The sequence below is a fragment of the Diachasma alloeum genome, unplaced genomic scaffold (genome assembly GCF_001412515.2).
Source record: "Diachasma alloeum isolate Michigan unplaced genomic scaffold, Dall2.0 Dall_scaffold_00667, whole genome shotgun sequence".
Lineage (NCBI taxonomy): Eukaryota > Metazoa > Arthropoda > Insecta > Hymenoptera > Braconidae > Diachasma > Diachasma alloeum.
In genome coordinates, this window is record NW_021680799.1 from 35,239 (window position 1) to 51,056 (window position 15,818).

Sequence of the window (15,818 nt, forward strand, 5' to 3'; positions counted from 1 at the left end):
CTGAAAACCTTCGCTCGTGCTCGTTATTAATACAATGGCATGAGTCCTCATCTGCGCCATCTGAATCCATTTCCAGATTCCCTTAGGGTAAACCCCAAATAGCACCAAGATCCCTAGACGGTCACCATATTCTCCAACTCGAGTTCGCGGGAACTCGTCAGCCATTTAATTGCTGGTGACTACCCATGTAATCATGAGATCGTCTCAAGGATGATCCTCACCTCCAACACCACAGCCCCAAGACTCCAAATCCCTCGATGTCAACCGTAGACCCGTAGACATTGCTCGATACAAATTAACCAAATAAATAGATTTAAAAAAACCAAAGTAAAAAAAGAACTACAAATCGACTCTCGCTTCACCGGTAAAAGTGACGACTCGTCTGGACGTGTGAAAATTCACCGTTGAACAGTCGAAAAAAAATAATACGTTACAGTGCATTTAGGAATCGAAAAAAAAAATAGTGGAAGTACTCTCGATAGGCGATAAAGAATGGAGAATTTTGACGTTTAATAAATCAAAATCTCACAAATAGAACTCGAATTATTGGAAAATATTGGAAAACAAGCAGGGGTAGAAGCCTATTTGGCAGAAGTCATGTGACCGTTACTCCATGCGTTTTTGACGTAGATACGTCTATGTTTTCGATAGGGGGGTCATTCCGAACGTGCCTACTGACTGCCAGCGCCCCTGGTGGCCGGCGCCCAAACTAACGCGCGTCTTTCTCTCTCTCTATATATATTAATGGGCCATTCCACCAAATATCGGCGGAAATCTGGCCTCAAAATTTTCGACAATTTTTTTTTGCTTCTTCTGAATTCTTATGTATATAAAAGAAGATTTTTCAACGCGTAAAGGTCCCGCGGCTCAATTAGAGGCCGTCCGCATGATTACGAGTTTTAGACTTGAAATTTTTCGACCTTATAGAACGTTTTAAAAGATGCTAAGAAAAAAAAATCAAAATATAGTTTTTGATCGGAAATTTTCTGAATTTTCCGAAAATGATGTTCATTTTCTCCCTCCACCCCTCCTCCATCGTGAAAATCGAAAAAGAAACCTCTAAACGACATTTTTGGCAAATTCGCCATTTTTTTTTTCAAATCTGATATTTTATCTAAAAAATTCAGAGAAGTTCCGATCAAAATCATATTTGAAACTTGTTCGCTCCTATGATGCTCATCTGCAGAAAAATGATTCTAAAAAAGCGAATATTCGAAAAATAATAATATTGTAGGAAGAAGACGATATTTCCATAGAAGATGATGATATAGAAAATAGAGAATGTTTCCATGAAATATGGTCTTGGTTCTATGATATTCATCATTTTTCGAATATTCATTTTTTTGTCTGTTATTTTTCTTTACTTGAGCATTATAGAAGCGAACAAGTTTCAAATATGATTTTGATCGGAAATTTTCTAAATTAAAAAAAAAAATATTAGATTTAAAAAAAAATGGCGAATTTGCCAAAAATGATGTTTAAAGGTTTCTTTTACGATTTTCACGATGGAGGAGGGGTGGGGGGAGAAAATGAACATCATTTCCGGAAAATTCCGAAAATTTCCGATCAAAAACTATGTTTTGATTTTTTTTTCTAAGCATTTCTACGAACGTTCAATTCGATTGAACAATTTTCGCGTAAAATCGTTAAACCTTGCGCAGCCCCTCCAATTAAAAGACGGGACCTTTCCTAGTCGAGAAATCTTTTTTTCTATACACAAGTAGTAATAAGAAGCAAAAAAAAAAGTATCGAAAATTTTGAGGCCAGATTTCCGCCGATATTTGGCGGAATGGCCCATATATAATATCGACGCTGCCTGCGTAGTCAGCTGTTGTCAACATTGTATTTCTCGTCTGTTGTTTACGCTGAATATTCCCTGATGCCGTACCGATGTAAAATTCCCAATTATGCAAAAGAATCGAATCACACTTTTTTTTTTCTCCCAATCTATTGATTCTGTCCAATGACACGCACATTTTAATTACTCATTACGACAGCAAAGGACTGCGGTTTCCCCTCTGTCACATAGACGTATTCACGTAAAATCACTGCTGTACAAAGCTACAGCTACCTCAAATTTTTTTTCTCTTTACCAATTACATTGGTAATAAGCTTCCGGATGAAAGCCATTCCAATTTTACACATAAAAAATCTGTGGCAACATTATTCATGACTCTTTCGGCATCAGAGACGAATAATCCTGAATTGATCTAGTTTCTTTATAAAATGAAAAATAATGAAGAGATAAGTTTACAAGAGCTTGATCTCTGGATGAAGACATTAAAAATAAATTAGTCAGGGATGATCCCGTTTCTGTGGTTCGCTATATAGACAAGCGATTCACTGACATTGTGTCTATATTGAAAAGTATCGATGGACTATTGAAGGAAAACTTCGTAGTTGATTATTTCATCCGACGGGAATTCCAAGGTAGAGGCACTGTTCACATTCATACGCTGTTATGGTGCAATAATGCCCCAAAATACGATTCAGACAATATGGACTCCATTCATGACATTACAACTTTCATTGATGCTCATATATCTTATGCCCACGATCCTAGAAATCCCTTTGTTAATTTCCAAAGACATAGGCATACCATGACATGTCATAAGGGAAGGAAAAACAAAAAACAATGTAGATTCCATTATCCTCAGTTTGTTATGAGTTCAACCCAAATTCTCAAACCCTTAACTAAAAGTGAAAGAAAGGACAATGAAAAACCAAATCTAGAGAAAATGAAAAATCTAATGAATTTTGATTTCAAAACGAATGTGACTGTGGATTTTGATGATATGCTGCGGGAATTTGAATTAACTGAGGAAGAATATCTGAATGCTATAAGAAGTACGTTGGATAAAGATAAACTCTTTATCAACAACTACAATGAAACAATTTTGACTCTGCTAGAAGCAAATATGGACATTCAATTTGTATTAGATCCATATGCTTGTGCACAGTACATGATCAATTATATTTCAAAGATTGATGTAGGATTATCCAGATTATTATGGGAAGCAGCGAATGATATGAGTAACGATAATCACACATTACGTGATAAATTGAGGAAATATGGCAACATATTTCTGAATGCAAACGTAATGTCCGCTCAAGAAGCGGTATACCATGTATTGGCATTACCTATTTGTCAATGTAGTCGTCAAGTCGTTTTCATTAATACTTCCCCAAAAACTGAAAGAGTTCGAATGCTTAAATCATGCAAGCGACTGACTGCTCTCGATGAGAATTCCACAGATATCTATAACGAAAATATTTTCGAAAAATATGAAAGAAGATCAGCTGAGTTACACGATGTTTGTTTGGCTGATTTCGCAGCATGTTTCACATCATCTGCATCTTTAGGTAATAAACCTGATGCCTATGATGACAATGAAGATGATTTACTTGATGATGGAGATTGTGATACGCACTTTGATGATATTGATCAGCCCAATCCTGAGTTTGATGACGACATACCTACAACCGTCATTTCAAAAAGAAAAAAAAATAAAGTCATCAGATACGGCAGATACAAATTGAAACAGAATGAATATAATTATTATCGAGAATACCCCCCTCTACTGGGTTCCCACTTTGTCGTAGTGAGGGGGCTCGGTCGCGGGCGGTGGACGTCTTAAGGACTACCGCTGCCCGCGGTCGCTAAGAGGAGTCCACCCAATCCATGTGTGTGAGCGGCGTAAGCCATGGCCTCGGCCATACCGTGCCTAAGGATGCGTGGCACAGGGGGAGCTGTGTCGCTAACGGTGCCTCTCAGAAACCTGGGCGACCTCTGAGAGTAGTCTTGGGTGTAACCCACCCGAGACAAGCCAAGCCCTGGGCAATCGCGGCAATGCACCAGGTGAAAACGCTTAACCGCGGTACTCGTGGGACTAAAATGGAAACCAATTTAAAAAATCTTAATATTGAAAAAGCAACTTCGGGTGGGGCCAGCGATGGCGAACACACGAAGTCTGACAAGGCTGACCAGTCTGGTACCGATGTGAATCGGGTCAGACTGAGTGGAGCCGAGAGAAGACGTCGCAAGAGAGCGAAGCTGCATCAAACCTCGGGGGCGATTGCAACCTTGACGGATGCAGCAGCGAAGGTCGATGAGGGAAGGGGGGAGGGGGCTACGAGGAAGGCAATAAAACGCCTTCCATCAGAGCGTACTACGCCAAGCCCCTCAGTCAGACCGAAAGAAAAGAGAATGAGAACGCAGGATCAGGGCACATATGCTCAGAACACTACGAGCTCATTCAAGTTTGCAGTTATGCCGGAGTCATATCCGGATCAGAAACTGGGCACTGAAGAGGTAACGGAGGTGAAGAAACTCCTGAAGAGGGCCATTCTGGCGTTACCTGACGGGGTGAAAGCACCCACCTTCAACGGTGTCTGGGAAAGAGAAGGTGTGGCAATGGTGTGCTGCACTGATGAGGAAACGGGAAATTGGCTGAAAAGCCTTTTCCCCGAAAACAAAATAGCTGGACTTACTGTACGTGTGGTCGCAGCCTCGGAGCTTCCCAAGAAGCACAGGGTTGTACTACACGTGGAAGACCCAGATCTAACCGCTCAAGAAGCACTGTGCTTCCTTGAGAAACAAAATGCAGGACTGCAGGCCAGAGAGTGGGTTGTCGCTCGGGGCAGTGAGAGTAGGGACGCGAAAAGTGCCCACTTCGTTGCGCTGATAGACGACCGATCACTCTCTGTTCTGAAAGCCTGCAACTTCAGACTGCACTGCGGGATTCAAAAAGCTACTGTCAAGCTGCTTGCGAAAGACCGTGGTGAAAGTCAGAAGAAGGGTACATAGAGGTACCAGGAAAGTAGTCATCATTATGGCTGCAACCCGGGTGCACATTGTACAGATAAATTTGCACCACAGCAAAGCAGCCTCGGCTACTCTAGTCAGGCTGTTAGCTGGGATGCAGACTGTCATAGCAATGATCCAGGAACCATGGATAGTGGACAATGCTATTAAGGGCCTCAGTGGTTGTGGCAGAATCTATCACGCAAACACTCAGGAGAAAATTAGATCTTGCATTGTTATTAAAGGACTAGACTCTTTCTTCTGTTCACAGGCTAGTGAGGGAGACCTGGCTGTGGCACAAGTGGATCTGGGCCTGGGACAAGGCGAGGAAATGAGCCTGGTTGTAGGGTCAGTTTACATGCCCTATGACTCGGCTGAACCACCTCCTTCGAAAAAAGTAAAGGACCTATGCAACCATGTGAAGGAAAGGGGACTTGAACTCCTGCTAGGTTGTGATGCCAACTCGCACCATGTAGCATGGGGGAGCACCGGCATTAACGGCAGGGGGGAAAGCCTCCAGGAATTCATAATGGGGGCCGGTCTAAACATCCTTAATAGGGGGTCAGAACCTACCTTCATAGATCGGAGACGACAGGAGGTCATAGATATCACTCTGGGGACGGATAGAGTGGCAGACATGATTGGGGACTGGAGGGTCTCAAAGGACCTCTCAGCGTCCGATCATCAAACCATAAGAATGTCCATCCACACAGTGAAAGAAACGGAATGGGTGAGAAACCCAAGACGAACAAACTGGGGAAATTACCGAGAGAGTCTATCTGACAATCTCAGGGATATCATCCTCAGATTTAACAACAAAAAGCAGCTGGAGGAGGCTTCGATTGCCCTAAACCAGGCCATCATGGACTCCTTCGAGACAAACTGCAAGCTTATCCCGAAAGGGCAGCCCACTGAGACTCCTTGGTGGTCAGAGAGGCTCGGTGGGCTGAGGGGCAAAGCTAGAAAAGCTTTTAACAAAGCTAAGAACATGAGAGCGGGCCCCCGTAAGGAAGACGCATGGAAAACTTACAGAGGCTTGCTCGCAGATTACAACAAGGCAATAAAGGCAGCCAAAGAGGACTGCTGGAGGGCTTTCACAAGCAATGTGGAGAGTCAATCGGAGACCTCTAGGCTGGCAAAAATCCTTGGAACAAACAAGACTCCATATCTAGGGAGCCTACAGGCACCAGATGGCAGCCACACGGAAACCATGGGAGAGACTCTGAAACTCCTAATGAACACCCACTTTCCAGGCTTCATACAGGCCCAGGAGAGAGATAAAGAAACAATGCAAAATCAGAGGGATGTCTACGAAACCCATGATTGGGCATTGGCAAATAAAGTAGTGCAGCCCTGGGGGGTCAAGTGGGCCATCAAAACCTTTGAACCCTTCAAGGCACCGGGACCAGACGGGATCTACCCAGCCCTATTACAGGAAGGGATAGAGACTATCACGGGACCCCTAACCAAGATACTCAGAGCTAGTATAGCCCTGAAACATGTCCCTAGTGTGTGGAATGAGACTAGGATAGTATTCATTCCCAAGCCGGGAAAAACCGGTTATATAAAACCAAAAGACTTCCGTCCTATAAGCCTCACATCCTTCATCCTGAAGACCCTGGAGAGGCTGGTGGATAGACACATCAAGGCCGGGCCCTTGGCTGACAGACCCCTCTCCCCCTGTCAATATGCATACAGAGAGGGAAGATCAACAGATACCGCCTTACATCACCTGGTGGGACTGATTGAGGGACAACTGGCGGTCAAGGGTTTTGCCATAGGCGCCTTTCTGGATATTGAGGGGGCTTTTGATAGCACTTCGAATCCGGCTATAGAAAAAGCCATGGAAGAACGACAGGTGTCCAAGACTATCATTGCTTGGACACAAAACATGCTGAAAAGCAGAAGACTGTCGGCAGGACATGGGAGGGCATGTGTGGAGGGACGTCCGACTAGGGGCTGTCCGCAGGGGGGAGTTCTCTCGCCCCTGCTATGGAACCTGGTTGTAGATGGACTTCTAAATCAACTAAGTGAGGCCGGCTTCCACGTCATCGGTTTCGCCGATGATGTGGCAGTTGTTGTGAAAGGCGGATTTCTGAGGGTGCTAAGGGACCTGATGGCAACAGCCTTCAATATCATTGAGGACTGGTGCAGGGTAACTGGCCTATCGGTAAATCCAGCCAAAACAACAATCCTGGTTTTCACCAGAAATTATAAACTGGAAAAGATCCAACCTCTGAAGCTAAATGGCTCGGAGATTAACTACACCAGCAGAGTGAAATATCTGGGTGTCCTCCTGGATAATAAACTCAGCTGGAAAGAACATATCTGTACTCAGAGAAATAAAGTGTTTGCCTCTATGTGGGCATGCAGGAGAGCTGTGGGCAGGACATGGGGACTCAATCCTAAAATGATGCTCTGGCTCTACCAAATAGTTCTACTTCCGAGACTGTTATACGCTGCGGTCGTCTGGTGGCCGAGGGTGAGTAAGACGGAAACAAGGAACCTGTTGAAAAGCCTACAGGGAACCTTCCTGAGGGCTGCAACAGGAGCCATGAAATCGACACCTACTGAGGCGCTAGAAATAGCACTCAGTATCCCACCCCTCGACCTTAGGGTTGTGAGTTGTGCTACCACAACTGCATATAGACTAAGGTGCCAACTAGAATGGAAGATGACGGGCCAAGGCCATACAAGGCTTAGCCTAATCAATGATCGACCCTTCATAGGTAAGACGGATAGGATTCCTAGGAAGTATCAGATCAGGAAAACTTTCAGAACGAGTATACCACCCAGACAGGAGTGGCTAGACTCGAAACGTAAACCAGGACCAAGAGAGGACTACTGGTTTACGGACGGCTCTGGCTTCAATGAAAGTTTTGGGGCAGGCATCTACCGTCTGAAAGATGGCTTCGGAGAGAGTTTTCCGCTGGGCCATCATTCAACCGTCTTTCAAGCAGAGATGCTGGGCATACTTAAGTGTGCAGAGTATCTGAACGCGAGAGACACAAAAAAGATGAAAATATTCATCTGCAGTGACAGCCAGGCGGCGATACACGCCCTGGAAAAACCCACTACAGAGTCACAGGTGGTGTGGGAATGCATGCAGGCATTGGACACACTGGGTAAAAACAACCGGGTCACCGTAACCTGGGTGCCAGGTCACCATGGGATTCTGGGTAATGAAGAGGCAGATAGGCTGGCCAAGGAGGGTACAGAAAGTGTGCCCTCACACGGCCTGCTTGGCATGCCCTTCGCAGTGGGAAAAACTCTTATTAAAGATCATTTCCAGCGGGATCATGTCAGGCGTTGGGAGAAAGTTGCGACCTGCAGACAAGCGAAACTGCTTATGAGAGGGCAACTAAGAGTTAGGACCAGAAAGCTTCTGGAGTTGCACAGAGGGGATCTGAGGGTAGCAGTAGGGCTCCTTACGGGTCATACAGCTCTCAGAGCTCATCTGTTCAAGATGAAACTTGCAGAACAAGAAGACTGCAGACTGTGCGGAGGCGATAAGGAGGGCGTCATCCACATTTTATGTGAATGCCCCCTATTAGCACTCCGTCGCTATAAAATCTGGGGCCAGGCTTTCCTGAAACCAGAGGACTTACAACAAGCGGCTGTCACCAGCCTTATTAGCCTAGTGAGAAACACAGGGCTGGGGCTGTGTGACTGACCGAAACTAAGGCGGAAGTTACAAAAGATCGTATGATTTAGGTGACTCTGGGCGCTTTAAGTGACCAGCCGCACTTTTTCTATTCTATTCTATTCTATTATCGAGAATAAGTGCTATTATTTCATCCATGGCGCGATGAAGAGCGAGATATAATTGAAGTTGATTGCTAAGAATTATACGATGAGCATGTCAGAACGATTAAAATGAATAGAGAGCAATACTCCATTATTGGAGATGAGGTTTTAGAAAAAGCTCTAGAAGATGCCATAGAGGATAATAAAAATAATCATAATGATGAAATTGATGATTTCAATAGAAATAAAATTCCAAAACATCAAGAAGTTTATATATTCCATCAATCAGGTGTTGAAGATATCAGTAAGATAACTAAAATACGATTCACGAAACCTGCAATGATGTCAAAGGTAGAAACGCTTGATATGTTGGATATTTTGAATGTTTTACAAAAACAAATCGTAATGCACATTCTCAAATGTTTCAAAACCGATGATTTACCTCTTAGAATATTCATCAGTGGCTCAGCAGGTGTTGGTAAAACGAGGGTGATCAATTCCATCTATCAAGTTTTGTCTGCGTATTTTGACAAAATGCCAGGATAAAAACATGACTTACCCCAAATTTTATTATGCGCTTTCAGTGGAAAAGCTGCACACTTAATTAGTGGATTGACATTGCACACAGCATTCGCATTACCAGTTATGGAATTCGGTGGACAGATGCCAGAATTATCACCAGATATAGCCAATTCAATACATTGTAATCTAGTTCAATTGAGGTTATTGATTATTGATGAAATATCCATGGTTGGTCAAACTTTGTTAACACGTGTAGACACACGGCTACGACAAATCATGGGTAAAAATATTAGTTTTGGAGGAATCTCTGTAGTTGTATTGGGAGATTTGCATCAGTTGCCACCAGTGAGAGATCAGTCGTTATATTCGGAACCAAAACATGGGCGTTTGAGTGCACTCGCAGGCCCAGTGCTTTGGCAAGAATTCAATTTTTTTGAATTAACTGAAGTGATGAGACAGAAGGATGATCTCCCATTCATTAACACCCTCAATAACTTAGCGGTAGTAATGATGACAGATAAAGACATCAAGTTAATCAGGACTAGAGATGTCACAGAACATGAAGTTCCTGTTGATGCTGTCAGATTATACTATGAAAATGTTCACGTTGATAGATATAATAAATTAAAAATTGATAAGTACCCTGGAAAGTGCTATACAGCTATTTCTGTTGACAGTGTTATAGGAAACGTGTCGGACAACTTGAAAAGAAAAGTACTTAAATCGATGTGGAGAAATGATACTCAGAAAAAGGAATTAAAAATACTCATGTACAAAATCAAACTAAAGATCGGAATTCATTACATGGTAACATCAAATGTAAATATCCAAGATGGTCTTGTGAATGGCTCATGTGGAACATTAGAACATATAACATTCTTTTCGAATAGTGAGAAACCTGTAAAGTTATGGATAAATTTTCATGACCCAAAAATCGGTGTTCAACAGAAACAACTATTCTCTAAGTATATATCTGAAAATAATATTGATCGCAATTTGACACCCATTACAACAATGGATTTAGTAATCAATGGTGGCAAACATAACAGATATCAAATGTTGAGAAGACAGTTTCCTATCGTTCCTGCAGAAGCTATGACCATGCACAAAAGCCAAGGGCAAACGTATAACGAAATTTGCGTCAATTTTAGATACAATTCTCGATCATTATCTAGAGCACTACTTTATGTAGCTCTCAGTAGAGTACTTAGCCAGAACGATCTTTATATTCTAGGCAGGTTCCATCCACCTGCAAAACTACCAGATAATGATCCACTAACGCATGAATACAAACGATTGAATAAGAAGCGTTTGAAATTATCGTACGTGAGCTCAATCAATACGAGTGATATCAAGTTCATTTATCAAAACATTCGATCTTTCAATAAAAACGCACAGCACATACAATGTGATCAATGGTATGAACAAGCTGATTGTCTCATACTCTCGGAGTCATTCACCAAACGTAATGATTCGATTATTCTCAAGAATTTCACTTTAATATTCAGATCTGACTCAGATATTAGAGTACAATCTCAAGGTATTCTGGTATTCATAAAAAACGATAAAAACATTCGATATATCATTCTGAAACATATACAGTTGAAAGGCGAAAGAGGATCTCATTTGGATTTGATCCTTTTCAAATGCAATGATGTAGAAATTATAACCGGCTATAAATCACCTCCATTTAAAAATTCATTATTTCGTGGAAACGTGTCTGTTCAAAATATCAAATTCAAACTCGAGACAAATATTCATCGGTGACCTTAACAATGATCTATTTCATGAGAATAATCCCTTTGAAAAATATTTGAATACACATAATTTCAAAAGGAGCATACCACAATTAACATTAACAACAAATTTCAATACTCAAATTGATATTATATTTGTCCGTAATGTGATAAACCATCAATCTGGAGTTTATGAAACATATTTTTCTGATCATAAACTCATTTTCATTGGGCTCGATGACATAAATGATACATCGTATGTGATTAACCAACAACACGATGATCAAACAAACTCAGCTAATATTACAACGAGCAATAACATATCCCCGACAAACAGAATGGATGAGAAAACAGCAACTAAGCCTATNTAAATCGCGATTTGGAAAGAGGAAATTGACCCTTAGATTATTAATTACCCTATAAACTTCTGGACCTTGGAGAATCCGACCCTTGAAACGTATGAAATCCAACATACTTAACACTCAAAAAGAGGAACATGAAGTTGATATAATGATATATTTTTCTGCAGACTCACCCAGTACTGAACATAAATAAACAACTATTTCGTCTTGAATAGCAGAGCATTGAGTGGAGATTTGAAAAGAGAGGCGATGTACAGGTGAATTTACTTCTCGAGCAAGAAGCACTGTGACCTTATTTGGGATCGAAATAACCTAAACAAGTCGAAGAATAAGCCTCCACAAGCGAGAAACACCAATAAAATGACGATAAGTGACTTTTTAAGAAAAAAGATTTTTTGATGAACTGCTCTATATTACATGTAATGAATCGATCGACGCAAAATTTTTCACAAAAGTACGATTAAATATTGCTAATTAGTAGCCAGAACCTCAGATGTTCATTTCAAGCTTTACATGTACTACAGAAGGTCACATCAACTCACAAATGAAAAAATAAGAAAAACGCGAATATCTCGAAAACTTTTGTATGGACGGGTATACATATTTCGATTGATCTTGATAGAGGGCAACAAGACGAGTATTTTGAAAAAAAAATTGAATTCCGACCAGTAGTTTGCGAGATATCGAGGAAAACAAGTTTTTACAAAAAGTTGAATATCTTCTAAACCGCTTGGCCGATTTCGCCTACTCACGAACTCATCCTGTAATATTATAAAAGCTATGATCTTACCAAATTTCAATATTCTATCTTCATTTTTTCGGGAGTTATCGTGGACAGAACGATTTTTTCATAAAAACGTAAAATGCTCATTACTAGCAAGGTTCCCCCAGTGACATAGCAATATTATGATTTTATTCGATAGATATTATCACAACGAAAATTTTCAGGTCAAAAAAATTCAATTCAGTTGCGTAGTTTACGAGATACTGAGGAAAAACGATTTTTGAGAAATTGCTGTATCTCGGAAACTACCTGGCCGATTGAGCTAAAAATGCGCCCAGAAATGCTCCAAAGTGTTACCAATTATGTGACAAAATTCAAGATTTTTAGCTGCAACTTTAGTCCTTTATTTGTCGTGATTTATAAAAATTTTACGAAAAATTTGCAGACACATGCGGACATACATACACACATGGTCTTCAAACTTCTTATTTTTACGTTTCAGACCATTCTACATCATTTCCAGGCAAAATTAGAAAATAGAGAAAAAATTACCGATTACAAAGCTTCCATTCGGAAGCAAAAATGAAAAAATGTAAAGAAAATCACATCTCTGAAATGGACTGCCAAAAAAATCTGAAAACATTTAAGAGATAATTTTTCAACCCCACTCCCCCATCNAACGTGTCTGTTCAAAATATCAAATTCAAACTCGAGACAAATATTCATCGGTGACCTTAACAATGATCTATTTCATGAGAATAATCCCTTTGAAAAATATTTGAATACACATAATTTCAAAAGGAGCATACCACAATTAACATTAACAACAAATTTCAATACTCAAATTGATATTATATTTGTCCGTAATGTGATAAACCATCAATCTGGAGTTTATGAAACATATTTTTCTGATCATAAACTCATTTTCATTGGGCTCGATGACATAAATGATACATCGTATGTGATTAACCAACAACACGATGATCAAACAAACTCAGCTAATATTACAACGAGCAATAACATATCCCCGACAAACAGAATGGATGAGAAAACAGCAACTAAGCCTATGATTGTCTCAGACGTAATACTTCCAACAAAGAAGAAATTTAAGAAGACCGCATGTGACACAGGTCATAAAAATGACCAACAAATAACTCATATGAAAATCCTCAAAAACGGGAATCTCACTAGAATTATCAGACGTGGAAATGATTTATTCCAGTTACACCATACTTGTGGCTTTGACAGTATCATGCAAATATTATTGTCAGCCTATGAAATAAATCCAATATTCAGAGATTATGTCAACATTTCACCAAGTAACAAATTGAACTTCATCAAACAAATTCACCTCAATAATGACTGCAACTATATTTACGAAAAGAGATTGGACATTTTTTTGGAACACAGGGAATTTTTTCTTGATGTTAACGCATCATATGGGAATAATATCATTCTGAATGTAGCCATAAATGTAGTGAATTTATGCACAAAAATATTCAACTTAGATCCAAGTTGTACAACACACATCAATTGTCCTGCATACTTACAATGATTTTCTATCCGTTTTACAGGCAACTTTTCAAACAATTGACTTGGAAATTTTAGAATGTGAAATGAAGGGCCATACATATGTGCATCAATCGGTTGAATTTCACAAACACCTTCTAATTGAATGCCCTTCAGATCATAATTTACTCGTCCCCCTTCATGTTTTCCCTGAGATTTTGAATGTGCGTCATTGGACATATTCTTTAGCTGCAATCGTCAATTTTATAAACCCGACAATCATCAGTCCCATAACGATTGGCCATTACAATGCGTGTGTGTTAAAAAAAGGTGAATGGTGTAAAATTGATGATTTACATCCTGGGGTACTTACTGAAATTCATAATACAGAAAATGTTTATCCACATCTATGTGTTTTNCAAACAATTGACTTGGAAATTTTAGAATGTGAAATGAAGGGCCATACATATGTGCATCAATCGGTTGAATTTCACAAACACCTTCTAATTGAATGCCCTTCAGATCATAATTTACTCGTCCCCCTTCATGTTTTCCCTGAGATTTTGAATGTGCGTCATTGGACATATTCTTTAGCTGAAATCGTCAATTTTATAAACCCGACAATCATCAGTCCCATAACGATTGGCCATTACAATGCGTGTGTGTTAAAAAAAGGTGAATGGTGTAAAATTGATGATTTACATCCTGGGGTACTTACTGAAATTCATAATACAGAAAATGTTTGTCCACATCTATGTGTTTATACAAAAGTTCATGAATGATCACTACATCTCGATCTTTTCAGATATTCCCGAAGATATTTCAGTAACTAGGACCGTGCCACATTCAATATTCCTCAATCTGGGGATAGATTGAGGCAGATTTGAACTAAAATTGAATTTGAACTGCTGATGAAAGATTGCTGTATTAGTACGTTATAAAAGCAGAAGCGCACACAACCTACTACAATATAGTGAAAAGTAGGATGTGGTGAGGTCGGACAATAAGTCAAGGGCTTAATGTGATGACGGCCATAACGGTCAGACATTCAAAAAAAAATCTTAATGATCAGAATATAGAAAGGTCACAAAGATCAGATAGTCGAAGAGAGATAAGAGTCGCACAATAAAAGGGTCACATGGGTCTTACAATAGAAGGGTCACATAGGTCTTACAATAGAAGGATGACAAGGGTCGTCAAATTGAAGGGTCACAAGGGTCAGACACAATAAGGGTCGAATCCCAAGAGTCGAACTTCATAAAAGTCAGACACATGAAGAGACAAATGATGATTTTGAGTGATCGACAGAATTTGATAAATAAAAATATGCTCCTCATAACGGGCATACTACACCGAATTTCTTCTGATCCTTGTGACTGATGCATAAAACGTACTACCCTTAACATGCCCGATTCTACTTGTCTCTATGTTGTAGTAGTCAGCGTATGCTGCCGTATTACGGTTGGGGTTTGTTTATGACACTTTTTTGCATCAACTTGTCTGTACACCTCAGATATTGGTTGCTTTATTGACCCTCAATATTTATGATGAATCTAACCTTCATGACGCCCTAGCCCAAAAAATCGAGCTCAAAAAAGTCTGATATGTAGACATAAGACTTTTACAATGTCTGACCCTCAAAACATGTGAGCTTATAACATCTGACCCTCAGAATGCCCGACTCTTGAGAAATATGGAACTATGTACTCAGAATGACAAATCATTCAATTGATTCTCATAAAGTCTGACCCTTGAAGCTTCTGAACTATGAAAACCTTTGAACCTTAGAAAAATCGGTCTTTAGAACGAAATACATACAACAAATTTGACCCTCATAATGTATGACCCTCAACATATTTGACCCTTGAAACATCGGACCCTCTACGCATATAACTTTTGAAGAGTGAAACATGAAATCAATTCATTAATAGATTCTTCCACAGCTTTCCCCAATACTACACATGAACGTGGATGTCGTCTTGCTGAAGAAGGATTCAAGTGGTGGATGGCAGGAGTATAAATCGCGATTTGGAAAGAGGAAATTGACCCTTAGATTATTAATTACCCTATAAACTTCTGGACCTTGGAGAATCCGACCCTTGAAACGTATGAAATCCAACATACTTAACACTCAAAAAGAGGAACATGAAGTTGATATAATGATATATTTTTCTGCAGACTCACCCAGTACTGAACATAAATAAACAACTATTTCGTCTTGAATAGCAGAGCATTGAGTGGAGATTTGAAAAGAGAGGCGATGTACAGGTGAATTTACTTCTCGAGCAAGAAGCACTGTGACCTTATTTGGGATCGAAATAACCTAAACAAGTCGAAGAATAAGCCTCCACAAGCGAGAAACACCAATAAAATGACGATAAGTGACTTTTTAAGAAAAAAGATTTTTTGATGAA